General features: G+C 35.1%; 1 protein-coding gene and 1 long non-coding RNA gene across 11 annotated transcripts in view; both read left to right on the top strand.

The window, feature by feature from the left end:
* LOC143265851 (uncharacterized) overlaps positions 1-13,812 on the top strand; it is a 129,499-nt gene that overhangs the window by 10,079 nt on the left and 105,608 nt on the right. The window lies entirely within an intron of this gene.
* Positions 1-13,812, top strand: part of LOC105664095 (uncharacterized) — a 96,849-nt gene that overhangs the window by 25,829 nt on the left and 57,208 nt on the right. The window lies entirely within an intron of this gene.

The following is a 13,812-nucleotide window of genomic DNA, read 5'->3' as shown; positions in this document are numbered from 1 at the left end:
CTTACATTTTGTATGAAATCATAAATAATTTTGTTGTATTTCATTATTTTTAAAAAATGAAAACTGAAGCAAAGTGGTATTAGTATTTAATTTTTATTCTTGATATAATTACTATTTTTAAACGATTAAATATAAATTGTGCTAATTTTTAACATTGATTGCTTCCTCCTCTTTGAGAGTTGCCTGGTATAGAAATCATTATTACTACGAATTTATTTCTTTTGATTTATTTTTCAATTGTAGGAAGTTTAATTACAATTGGTGTTTTCAAAATGGCATGGTTCACTTTAACCGTTTGGCTGCTGACGTATTTTTTCGGACATATGCCAAAACTGCGGCACTAATTGCTCGTCTATGGGAAAAAACGTAAAACACTTTTCGTACGATAAAGTCACTTGTATTACTTTGCAACAACAAAAATTAAAAAATACCAATTGTTTACATAAATTTGTTTTAATTAATTTTGTGAATAAAATTGTCTAAGCATCGAAAAAAAAGAGGAGCGCGATAGCGCTCGTCAGTAGCCAAACGGTTAAGAACAAATGATGTAGGAAATGGAAAAAGCAAAACTGCGTAGGTCGAGTATTTTTCGTAGAAGAAAAATTACTCCTTATAAACCTTATGAACTGAATTAGTATGTAACGAATGATTCCACGTTGTTTTAATAAGTACAAATCATAATTTCACCACTTCTTTTTATTTCAAATTTCTTATTTATTCGGTTAAAGTTTACTTTGGGGCATTCAAAATTGTTAGTCTTTTTTTATTTTTTATTTTTATTTTATTTTTTTTTTCCATTTTTTTTTCCTTCATTTGATGGCTTAGTATATAAAAATACAAGTTTTAATGTTAGGAATATAGCAATTAAATTATGCGGTTGTAAAGCATTTTTACCTTTGTTAACCTGTTAGTGAGACGCCATATTGACTTTATTATGCTCCTTGTCTTTTGTATCGCTGTCTCTTTCTACATTCGGCATACTACAAAGAATGTAGGACCTCTACTGTAAATGTTATAATCGAGACCGGCAAAAGTAACATTTACGGAGAGAATACTGTATACACAAAGTCTAAGGCAGTGTAATCTAACTTGGTAGGCAATGGGGTACTTACACTATTACATTCGGTCATATTGAATCTATTCAAAACTCTTTCTAAAAACAAACTTTGATCAAGAGTAGTTACTTCACCTTTCCTTTCTATATTTATTCCTAAAAACAATTTGATTTCATTCATATCTGACATTTTAAATTTGTTCTTTAAATAGCTTTTGAAGTTTTTCATTGTATTTTCACTATAAGTTATTATTAAGAGGTCATCAACATAAAGAATTAAATATATATTTTTTAATGCTTTATTTAATTTACACACTTGATTTTCCTGTGTTTGAATACCTTCCGGTACGCGCATATAAATTTCCTCCTTTAATATACCATTTAAGAACGTTGTCTTTACATCCATTTGATGAGTTAATAAATTATATTGATTTGCAAAGGAAATCAGCATTCGAAAAGTTGCAATTCGAGCACTGGTGCAAAGGTTTCATTGTAATCTTCAAGGTATTTCTGATTAAATCCTTTTGCAACTAACCTTGCTTTATATTTATATGGATTTCCTTTTGCATCTATTTTAATACTGAATACCCATTTGCAATCAACAATGTTTTTGTTATTTGGACGTGAAACTATATTCCATGTTTTATTACTTACTAATGAGTCGATCTCATCTTTTATCGCGTGTTCCCATTGAACTCTATCATCACGATCCTTTATCTTATCATAGCATTTAGGAACTTCACAGGCTATTGATAGTGCATATACACGACAATCGTGTTCCTCATTATAATGTATATGAGGTTTATTTTTAATTCTTGCGCTACGTCGCAAGTCACTATCATTGGAATGAATTTGAGCGTTTACATTTTCATTAGGCCTTTTATCTGACTCGTTTATTCTGCTCTTTTGATTTTTACTGATTTCTTTATTTTCATCAGTTTCTACCTGTTTTATTTGAATACTTTCTTCTTCAAAGTTATTTGTGCACATAGGTCTTGAATTTTTAAAATTAATTTCATCAAAAACAACATCATGCGCTATAATAAATTTTCCATTATTCACGTTTAATATTTTATAACCGTTTTTCTCATACCCCATAAAAATTCCTTTAAACGATTTTTTATCAAATTTGCTTCCCCTATTTTTATTGTGAATATAAACAGTGCTACCAAAAATTCTTAAACCATTTAATTTTGGTTTTTTACTATGCCAAAGTTCGAAAGAAGTTTTATTTTCCGCAATGGCTTTACTTGGGGTTATATTAATTATATAAGCTGCTGTTAATATAACTCCTCCCCAAAATTCTTTGTTTATTTTAGCACCGTGAATCATCGCCCGATGCTTTTTTCAAAAGAGTCCTATTCATTCTCTCTGCTATGGAATTTTGCTGTGGCGTATATGGAACTGTTATACGATATTGAATACCTCTTTGTACACAAAATGCTTTGAATTCATTAGATAAGTATTCGTTTCCGTTATCACAATTTAAATATGCTATTTTTAAATTAAAGTGTGTTTCACTTTTCGCTACAAAGCCTTGGAAGACTTTAAACACTTCTGATTTTAGTATAATGAGATAAACGACCGTGTAATGAGTAAACTCGTCAATAAATGTAACAAAATAATTTTTATTGTCTATTGTTGAAGGTTTAATTGGCCCACATACGTCAGAATGAACAACGAACAAAGGTCGTGTGACATGGCTTCTATCTCTGTTTTTTGAGAAAGGCAAACGTGCTTGTTTCCCGTATACATATACAAGCTTCACAAAGGTCTTGTGTTGGATTGATTCTATTTATTAATTCTGTATCTTGTACTAAATTATTTTGTTTAATTTTTAAGAATTTAGAATTTCCAATATGACCTAAACGTTGATGCCATGTTTTATATGCATTTAATACAGTTGTATTATTTGCATATGCTTTACTAAACATATTTTTATCAACTGTAAAAGTTACGCATATTATATTTTCTTTTAACTTACCAGTAAACACAGTCTTACCACCTCCTTTTATCGTAACGCCTCCAGTTTTGTCAAAAATTACACTCATCCATGCTTCCTGGATTCGGCGCACAGACAATAAATTATATGGCACCTCCGGTGCATATAATACTTTCTCCAGGGTACCGGTCACGCCTAAATTGGTTGTAATCTTGACGGTTCCTATTTTCTCCGCGACGATGGCCTCTTCTTTCTTCGCTGTTGAAATCTTCAACGGTTTTTCCATTGATGTGTACGTTGTAAAAATGTTTAAGTCGTTGATTATTATATGATCTGTAGCACCAGAGTCTATAATAAAATCTATTTGCGATGATTGCTTGGGATTTGAATTTTCAAAAGTTTTCGCCCCAATCATAAACGCAAATCCACTACCACTTGGCTCTTGCACTTGAATATTTTGCGCGCCACGGTAATAATCCGCATTTGTGGAACTTTGTCTATAATAAAAAGTCTTTTTTCTCGTGATTTTTCCTACCACAATGATCACATCTTTTGTCGTAGCTTTTACCAATTCTTTTATTTTTAGAAGTGTAATTTGGTTGGTAATTTTTTCTTTTAAAATTTGGTTTAAAAACCTTGTTCTTCTTAAATTTTCTGTTATCACCTCTTGCTTCTACTTGCAGCACTTTGGCACTTGTTTCTGCCTTTTCGTTGCGTAGTTTGATTTCGTAATCCAATAGTTTGATTTTAACAAATGCGAGGCTTAAATTCTCATCCGCTTGCGTTTGAATTGCGGTAATGAGAGGGTCGTATGAATTTGGCAATGTTAACAATAACCTTGTTCATTTCATTGATTGTAGCACCCGCGGCCTGTAGCTCAACAATCATCTCGTCAAATAATACGAGATGTTTCAGAAGTGGCGTATCTTCTTTAAATTTAAAACATAGCAGTTTCTTTTCTATTACCAACTGAGTCGCCAAACTTTTCCGTTCGTAAATAGAGTCTAATTTTGTAAAAATGTCTTTCGCCGTGTCAGTTTCTGTCGCAAAGCATAACATTGAATCTGTTAAAAATTCAATCACAATTCCCTTCGCAATTCTCTCATGTCGTTTCTATTTATTGTTCACGACAGCTGGGGGCAATTCGTCCAGGACCCTTAACACGTTCGCGACGGGGTGTACCACCGGTGGTACATTCTTGTCTGTTCCATGGGACGGCATGAGTCACCGGTGGTACATACAGAATTGTCCCATTGGGCGGGATGAGCCATCGATGGTACATGCCAGCGTCGATCTAATAAAAAAGCGATAACTGCAATTAACAAATTTATTTACATATTTACATAAGAGTACTATTTTTTTTTTTTGTGAATTTCTTCAAAACATTTTATACACAAAGCCGGCTGTTTGTCGCAAAGAGGGCAAAATGTAGTAACGCGCTTGGCTTTTTGTGCGGCTATGACGCGACGGTGCCCACGCGTTCTGCGAATTTTCTGTAACACTCTGTAGCGTTTGCGAACATTTCTTGCAATGCTCGGGTATCTATTTATAAAATGAAGGTTGCTCTTCTTTATTTGCCTTATTGGCATTTCTTCAGGTGTTAGTAATTTGTCAATAATTTCTTCTCTAAATTTCAAAATACTCATCTGATTACTACCTCATGTTTTATGTATGTAATACGCATTTACCATCGCTGTCCCGCAAAGCAGCTGCAATACGATCTTCCTATACCATTTTAGTGTTTTCCTTAAGCAACTATAATATGACGCCATTTGATCGGATAAATCTACATCCTTTTTTCCATTATTGTAATCAAAAATAAGATCTGGTTTCTTTTTTCCAGGTTTTCCTTCCATTCGAGTACATTTATGACGTTTACAAGTTGTTAACATACAGACAGTTCTTTTGTCTGTCTACTTAACGAATTTTATGCCTGAACTATTCTCCATTGCTAGAATTTCACCACGTTTCTGTTTTCTTTTTGCTTCTACCGGCAAAAATTTTCGATTTTGCTGCACTGTGCCGCAAAAGTACATTTGGCTCTGTAAAAGTGATTTGGCTAAAGGAATAGTCGAATAATAGCTGTGGCGCCCTTGGCACCACATACGCCATTGCCTTTTCTGTTTTCTATATTCTTTCTGTTTTCTAAAATTCTGTTTCCTGTTTTCTATCTTCTTTAGCTTTACGTTCTCTAATTGTTTTCACTTTCTATAGGGTCTCGCCGAGGCCTGGTCAGTGTCAACGCTCAGACCCTTGCGAACCTCTTCGCTTTCTGTTTTATGATTCTCTTCCGCTGTACCTCTCCTTTTCCGAACTTGCAACGGTTTTTCTGGATTTTCCCACTTTCTATATTTTCTCTCTTTCTAAACTGTTTCTTTCTTCTTTTACTGATGAGTTTTCGAGGAGAGGTTTTTAACCAGCGACGGGACAATCCGTCAGAGTCATTCTTACAGCTTACATCGTTTTCACTGCTCGTACGCATTTTAATAAACTTGTGTGGAACGCAACATAGACTTGATTATTGTGTTTACCCTTATGCGATTCCCACATAGCTATCTGTATACAAAATTCGTTTTTCAAATAACAAGCCATTCATTAATTTATGTACAACATCATATGAATGTCCATTCGTAATGTTCTATATACATATGTTCTATATATAGCATCATCCTCGATGCGGAAAACTTAGAGCGTAATGGACAATTCTTTCCGTTTCGTACTCTTCGGACTTACCGTTGGGACCGTAGACCCTCGGCTATCAGTTTCGGCAGGCAGAGTCAAACCCGCGGCACTTACCGCAACAATAAGACCGATTTTATGACTTACTACTCAAACCGAGACGTCACTGCTGAAAATCAGTAAATTTCTAAGCGTTATATCTCGAAAACTAATAAAAATCGGGTAAGTACATAAAACCTTGATGAATTCGTCTTGAAAAGTACTATTGCCTGATCGAAAAAAAATATATAGTTCCATTTAAAAAACGAAACTTCACCGTCATATCTTTTACATTAATAACAATAAAAAAATTTTGCTTCCGCCAAAACATAGGGCCTCTTTTGCCCTGCAATTTCCATATAAGCACTTTTTCGTGACATCAATAGTTCATGAGATATCACACTGTAACACTTTGACCCTGTATATACAGGGTGTCCCGCAATTAGTGTAGGACCCGAAAAGGGGTGGTAGGTGGGGCGATTCTGAACAACTTTTTCCTTTGCCAAAATATTGGTTGAGGCTCCGTTTTCGAGTTATTAGCAAAAAACAGTGACCAATGAGAGCGTGCATAGACCGGGCGCGCGAAAGCGTGAGCGACAGCTTCGAATATGACGGCCGATCGTCGTCGTGAACAAACGTATCGATACCGTCGGTATAACGTCGGTATAACGTCGGTATATCGTCGGTATAACAGGAAGCTATTAGGTGAAAGTTAAATTGAATAATGAATTAAGAAGTTAAGAATAATATTAAGTTCTTCGTAATTCGTGAATGGGAGATAAACCAATTAGTTGTTGTTTACCCAGACCAAGTATCTTGTATTTATTTTAAGCCTTCAAAAAGGAAAAAGAATAAATTCACGAAAATTCATTCTGTCGATTATTCCAATGAAGCAAATGAATAAATTCACGTTTCAAGACGAATGAGTACCTTCCATACGAAATGGGATAAAATTGGAATAAAATATCTAATGCAGTACCTCATTGAAGTGAAATAAATCAATTGCTGCGTACGTATAATTTTAAAAATATGGAAACAACTTAAATAAAACTTACCCATTGATTCATGAAAAAACTAGCTTCGATAAAAAATATTTATGTCACCGGGTAGATCCGCCGATCAGAGCATCGACAGCTGATATCCTGGCAGGGTCAATGAACTCTCAATTTATTTCACTGTCTCTTTCTAATAATTGCACAACATAAGCACGACCGGTAAACGGACCGAATGAAAACGCGTGAACGATTATTCATAGATATGTATGTTTAACGATACGCTATATTCTCATTATAAGGTATTCGAATTGAGGAATCGATATTATATTGTATTTTATTAGAAGACATTGTTAGACTGGCCACGGATCGCGGTTTCGTTCTCGATCGCGAGGCATACGTCGCGAACGGTTGCCATGCAACGATGATCTGTTGAACGACTGCGGCGTTGATCGACAGTCATCGTTTGTTGTCGAAAGATACGTGTTGAAATAAAATGTATCGTTGTTTTTAATAAAAAATTCTGTTTTCTTGCTTTCAAAATAATATAGTTTAAATTATTTATGAATATTTGTTTATGTGTTTTCATTCGTCGTATTTATGTGTTGAACTCACAGTGAAAATTAGTGAAAATTAGTGAAAAATGACAGAAAAAAGTGATAATGAAAACTAATAATGAAGGGTGACAGTGATAGGTGACAGTGAAGTTTCTTGAGAGATTTTTCAGAGTTTCTATTATTTATGAGAACAGTAGGGATCGGTGGATTGGCCCAGTGACAGAGACGCATTTTTATCGTGATTATTTGCGGTTCAATGGGTGAGGTACATTTAAATTTATTAATTATTCAATTCAAATTTTTATTTGTTGAATAGAAAAGTTATTTAATTTTTTAAAAATGAGAATTTGTTCTTTTTCATCATCACAATATCGAACGAAAATAATTTTCCATATTTTATCCGTTATTTCTTTGCCATAACGAATAAACGTATCGAATAAATTCTATTTACTTTGATTACGTGAGTAGAGACTAATTTTGTTATTTCTTATTCATGAATAAATGATAATTCAACAATAATCCAGATTTTTTTATTCATTATTTAATGTAACTTTCATCTAACAGCTTTCTATTATACCGACGTTATTCCGACGTTATACCGACGTTATACCGACAGTATCGATACATTTGTTCACGACGACGATCGGCCGTCATATTCGAAGCTTTTGCTCACGCTTTCGCGCACCCGGTCTATGCACGTTCTCATTGGTCACTGTTTTTTGCTAATAACTCGAAAATGGAGCCTCAACCAATATTTTGGCAAAGGAAAAAGTTGTTCAGAATCGCCCCACCTACCACCCCTTTTCGGGTCCTACACTAATTGCGGGACACCCTGTATATATTGCGTTTCTGATATAATTAGTTATAAGACATAGTCCCGCGTGCGTTATAAATAAGATAGCATAAGTTTCACATTCCTTTACTCATAGGTCCTCAAGTTCACCCTTTATCTTAACCTGAACATCCTGCTATGTACATTCCTATCTAATTCCGCTAACCTTTATTTACATACACACACATCAAACACAGAAATACAATCTCACACTTTCATTCACACAGATAATAAAGAGATATTAATATAGGAATGTGAGGATATAGAAAATTTCACAATAAAATAATTGTCAAGTCATTAAACTAAACTGCCTTATGCAGAAAATCAAGAAACTTAAAATATAGGATTATGCAGGTTACCCAATATTTTAACATTTATTATGCAAACTATTAACTACTGTAAATTATAAACAGAAATTCTAAACAAGAAATCAAATTGAACTTATTAAACCTAACGCGTAATACGGCTGTATTTACTAGCATCTTTAATATTATATTTTGAACCAAAATTGTTATAAACCTGTTTTTTATAATATAACTTAAATAATGAAAATTGATCGCTGGAAGCCTTGAAGACACCACCACACACATTACATTCTAACAATTTTAACTTATAGTTGACTAATTTGCACTTTCTGGGTGTTCTCCCTAGTATAGCAGGATGACCACGAAAGCACTTATTTATATAATTGTAGCTTACAGAATAAACCTTATTAGATCTAGGGTACCTCAAATGTCTTTTCATAAGTTCTTTCATTGTTATAGACTGTCTTACAGGTCTCCTCTTAGGTGGACCTTGCATGTCAATAGTAATGTCCAAGTCTGATTGCTCAAAGTCCGAAGCTTCAGTTTTGCTAAAATCAGTATCATCAGAGAATTCAGACTCATGGTCAGATGCAGAAAAATATTCTAATTGTGATGTCTCTGATGTTACTGCTTTTGGCAAAGTGATGATGTCTTGGCTTGCACTTCATTGGCTACTACCAGGCACATCTATTATTATCCTAAGCATTGCTTCCTGTTCCATCCTCTTCAACTTTAAAGCAGCATAAGTTCTTTGCTCTGTATTAATTAATTCACTTATGGTCTCACAGGAAAAATCTGCAGGTACACCTCCAGTAGCAAATCGACTAATAATTCTAATTCTTTCCTTATCTGGTTGTTGTCCTTGTGTCATGTATTGTTTGATCATCTTGACTACAATATTCTTTTTAAGATTTTCATCTTTTACGTTTTTCGTAGCAGCATATGCTGCACAAATAGCCACATCAATATCACTGTTAGATAGGTAATGACCTCCACCTTGTGTACTTTGATTAATTTTAATAAGTAGGACCCTAATTTCAATTCCTAATTCATTAGCTAAGTTACCAAGGTCCTCTTTACAGAAACAAGCTCCTGCTAATGGTGTTAACAGCATCTTATCATTATTTAGGCCGATTATTACAAGCCTTGCTAAAGTCTCATGAACCAGTAAAGCAGCTTATTTAAGTGAGAGGATCATGGTATTTGGAGTATTATCGGGCCGGAACTCAGCATTTTCCTGTTTATAGGTAGCTATGAAGACGCAATGGTTGATCTCTCCCACCTTGAAAATAAATTTCCACACTTTATCACACTTCAGTCCGTTTCCTGACTTTAAGTGATTCAGGTCCTACTTCATAGATGACTTTTGAACAAAATTCTACTGCCTTTGATTTCATGTCAGTATGGAGGTCTTCCATATAATCATCACAGTGGGTCTTGAATGTTCGTCTCAGTTCAGTAAGGTTAAAGTCCATTCCAGTATGTTTGTCAAGAAACTCTTTAGCTGTAATGCCAGCTATTTGAAACTCTTTTGCCACAGTGTGGTGTGCCATTAGCACAGCAGGTTTGCTGCCGCTAGCACTGAAGCTGGCTGAATGAGCAACTGAAGTCTTATTTCTTATCTAGGTTAAGGCGAGTGACCCGCGGCGGCCATCTTGTTTGCATAGATCAGCGTCTGTCTCACTCATGCACCTTCGAAAATTCGACTTTATTCTGTACAGAGTATTTATTACTATCTAAAACGACCAGAGCGGCCTGTAGGGAAGTCCACTGATGGCCGCTGTACTCGTAAAAACTTTATTTTCGCAATATTCAAGCGTTAAAGTCGAATCTACGAAAATTGAGTCGTTTCTCTCACGCCAATGCGATGTGCGAAGAAGACGAGGATTCGCGGACGAGTAGCACTTCGGTGCCCGATTTGAATCCGTTCAATATCGCTTTAATTTATTTCTTAATTGGGCGCCAGACGCTTCTTAGTGTCGCGATAAGGAACTTTGACGCGAGACAAGATTCTACGATGGAAAGATAGGACAATCGCGGAAGTCAATCCCGGAAAACGCGAAAGACTCGAATCGGCGGCGGAACGGCTCGGTAGCTCAGTAACCGAACGGGATAGTAGAGTGGCGGGATTCTTCAAGGGTAAGGGAGCTAGACGCGGAGGCGGATGAGAGAGAATATCTCGGGATAATTCGTAAGAGACTTCGACTCAGCAGTATTTGTTAAAAGCAGCGTTGTTTATTTAAACCTAATTAACCTAAGCGACGAACAGTATGACCCCGGGTACCGACAACCAATTAGATCGTTTATACTTAGCGAATGGCCGATGTCCGAGATTCGCGTGATTCTAGCCCCGGAAATGGGAAATGCCAATTCCTAAGCGCGATACAGTCGTCGATTTAGTGCCGATTCTCGGAATGGTACGCGACACAATTATCTATAACGCAACGCTAGTAACTAAACGAAACGCAACGCAATTATCCTAACGAAATGTAACGCGACGAAACTCGACGAGTCGCGACAAAGCGCGACGAAACACAATTATTCTAAACGCAACGGAATCCAACGCACTTAACCACTTGCGGTGTAAAGAAATTCTCGGTTGCGCGTGCCAGAACAGTCGAGCGGAAATCACTTCGCGGCGCGTTTATTTATATAAATAACATCACTGGCTTCGCTATCACTTTTTATTTTACAGTCTGGGGTCAATACTGATAACTTTATACGATGAAGAGCAAGCAGAAACTGTACTTCGGTAAAGAATTTCATTCAACAGTGGACGTGCCATGCACGTCATTTAGTCTTCTGTAGCAATCGCCCGACGACGCACAGTGGCGAAAAACGGCGAAAATGTGGACAAAAGTTAAAAAATGAAAATCGCAATTCTTGAAATCCGTTTAATGGAACTAGTTTATAAAGAATCTGTGCATACTGTTTTCACAGTTTTAATGACTTTATTATTACCATTTCGAAGATATGAGCCTCCAAAGTTGAACATTTTTTAAAGTCAATTTTTCCGGGTAAAGTTTAACATAATGCTGTTCATTATTTTTTAAATATTATGTTCATCCACTATTATCGGCTGTTTATATGATACTTTAATATTATAATTATGTAAGTTGCACAACAAAATGTTTATTTTTATCAGTGATATAGAAAGACATATAAACCATAGTCATATTTAATGTTTGTGTAAGGTAAAAGTAGTGATCTTCACCTCGGTTCACCTACCAAATAGGCTTAAATGAAAGCTGGAAGCTTCCCGAACAAGGATCTATAACAATATCTTGCGGTAATTTGCGGTCTTATGAGTTATTCCCATTTTTGTTCATACGCGCACCCTATTAACGCGCGCGACAACAGCAGTCCCGGACGTTTCACAGTTAACAAAGTTTAACATAATACTGCTTAATTATTATTTAACCATTATATTCATCCACTTTTATTGGCATTTTGTATGGTACTTTAGTATAATAATTATGTAGGTTGCACATCAAAAGGTTTATCTTTAACACTGATATAAACTGTAAAAGGAGATATAAATCATAAACGTACTTAATGTTTATGTAAGGGAAAAGTTGTGAATTCCACGTCGGTTCACCTACCAAATAGACTTAAATGAAAGCTGGAAGCTTCCCGAACAAGAATCTGTAACGATATCTTGCGGTAATTTGCGACTTTCTGAGTTATTCACACTTATGTTCACGCGCGCGCCCTATTATCATACGTGACAACAGCGGTTTCGGACGTTTTTCAAATATGTCGTCGCTGACCTTTGCAAAAAGTCTTGTTTTGTAGGTGAGATTTCAATATTCACACCCATATACAGGGTGTCCCGTAACTAGTGTTACTCCCTGAAAGGGGTGGTAGAGGACGTCATTTTGAACAAGATTTTCCTTTGCGAAAATGGGGTTTGAAGCTTCGTTTTTGAATTATTAAGGAAAAACACGGACCAATCAGAGCGCGAGGATTTCGCGCGTCGAGAAGCGGGAGCGACAGCTTGAAGTCCAGCGGCTGAACGCGAACGCGATCAAGAGTCTTTGCCTCGGAACAGTCTAAACATCCAACGCGAAGTCTTTACATCGAAACTCAGTTAAATAACGAACAGAATAATTAAAAGTATTGTTTATTTATTCATTCATCATGAGGGAGGAACGAAATTAATTATGCGTAATTAATGCAAGTTATGCAAATGAAATTTATTGAATATTGCCATTCGTTATCGATGAAGAATGTGAAATTAAATATTGAAAATTTTTTATTTTACTTCTAACAATAACACTGTTCAACACAAATTTTGTTTTTTAATACCCATTGGGTGATCCTTGTAGAGTTTCTCGTCCTGAACAAGAATCCGAAAACCGAATTGCTCTATCACCCTCAGTTTTTGAAAAACACGAGCTTTTGTAAAAACACGTGTTTTGGGTAGAAAATGCGATATTGCGAGAAAACTAAAAAAGTTAGGATATTCAAATTAGTTTTAAAAGATAGAGGAGAGTGTTCCGATTAAATTGTTATATATATTTGTTATATTGCGTAATTCTAAGTGGGTGTAAATATTGATGAAAGTTTAAAAAACGGCCATGGTACGCATTTCCTACGTATTATTTTTGCATTTTTAGAAAAAATTATTTGTCTAGCGCGAATTCGCTATACAGTATCGAATTCTATAGACATTTCTGATTAAGAAACTATACGGGGTAAGTGTTGTAGCTGTATGCAATTCCAGTAAATCGAAAAAATATCTGCCGGGAGCACGCACGCGGCGTTTTGCCGCCAGGCGGCCATAGCTCGCTCTCCTCGCCAAGTCAGTGCCGTAGCTACGCGCAATCAACATCAATGATGGGGCTTAATATACATCCACTTTTTATATTTACAATATTTATTTTTTTTTTAATATTATTATTTCATAATTATTATTATTCATATTTTGTTATTATTCGTTATAATTTTTATCTACCAACGATACAATTATAAAATATTATAACTCAAAATTTTAAAATCAAATGATTGAAGACAGTTTTGAAATCTGTTTATAATATAGAAAAACTTTCTATTTTATACATTTTATTTTTTCTATATTATAAACAGATTTCAAAACTGTCTTCAATCATTTGATTTTAAAATTTTGAGTTATAATATTTTATAATTGCATCGTTGGTAGATAAAAATAATAACGAATAATAACAAAATATGAATAATAATAATTATGAAAGAATAGTATTAAAAAAAAATAAATGTAAATATAAAAAGTAGATGTATATTAAGCCCCATCATTGATGTTGATTGCGCGTAGCTACGGCACTGACTTGGCGAGGAGAGCGAGCTATGGCCGCCTGGCGGCAAAACGCCGCGTGCGTGCTCCCGGCAGATATTTTTTCGATTTACTGGAATTGCATACAGCTACAACACTTA

The sequence above is a fragment of the Megachile rotundata genome, chromosome 2, assembly GCF_050947335.1.
Source record: "Megachile rotundata isolate GNS110a chromosome 2, iyMegRotu1, whole genome shotgun sequence".
Classification (NCBI taxonomy): Eukaryota; Metazoa; Arthropoda; class Insecta; order Hymenoptera; family Megachilidae; genus Megachile; species Megachile rotundata.
This window is presented reverse-complemented; position numbering and strand designations above follow the sequence as displayed.